This window comes from Asparagus officinalis, chromosome 7, assembly GCF_001876935.1.
Source record: "Asparagus officinalis chromosome 7, Aspof.V1, whole genome shotgun sequence".
In the NCBI taxonomy this organism is placed as follows: Eukaryota; Viridiplantae; Streptophyta; class Magnoliopsida; order Asparagales; family Asparagaceae; genus Asparagus; species Asparagus officinalis.
Genome location: NC_033800.1, coordinates 69,530,777 through 69,531,465, shown reverse-complemented (window position 1 = coordinate 69,531,465; position 689 = coordinate 69,530,777).

Below are 689 nucleotides of genomic sequence, written 5' to 3'. Positions count from 1 at the left end.
TAAAGAATATACTTAGCAGTATTTTGAATGAGGCTATTAATGCTACTATTTCAAAACAAAAAAGATACTCAGGAGTCATTATAATTATATTTAGTAAAATTTTTGTATCTCATTAAAATTTCATTATACTAAACGTGAGAGAAAAATTAATAATATGCTTTATATGTGTATATATATAGATTGTGACACCAAAATTATAAATTTCTATCTTTGGCACTATCTTCATGTATATTTGTATCTATACATGATGTTAGTGGATATGGATATGAAGTTTCCTTACTGAGATATATCTGTATCTAATTCATATCTGTAAGTTAATATAAATATGATAAGTATGATATCTGATTCATATCCGGATTATATGCACTCCTAATCTGAGGGCCAACTACTAATTTACTACACTAGGTCAGATGCCACATGCCATATTAAGGATTTTATGAAAATGACAAATCAAAAAGGAGAACACACAGAAAACAATATGAATAAATATCTCTTTATTACCCATTCATTTTGTCTTTTGTTTTTTTTTCCATTTAACATGGATACAATTTCCCTGTTCTCATCTCACACGTTAGTCTGATTTTGGGTTAACGGTTATCACATTGATGCATTAGTAAAATATCTCTTTGGTTGTGTTGTCATAAAACCGTTAATTTTACTACCACTTGATGCATTAGTAAAAACAACCC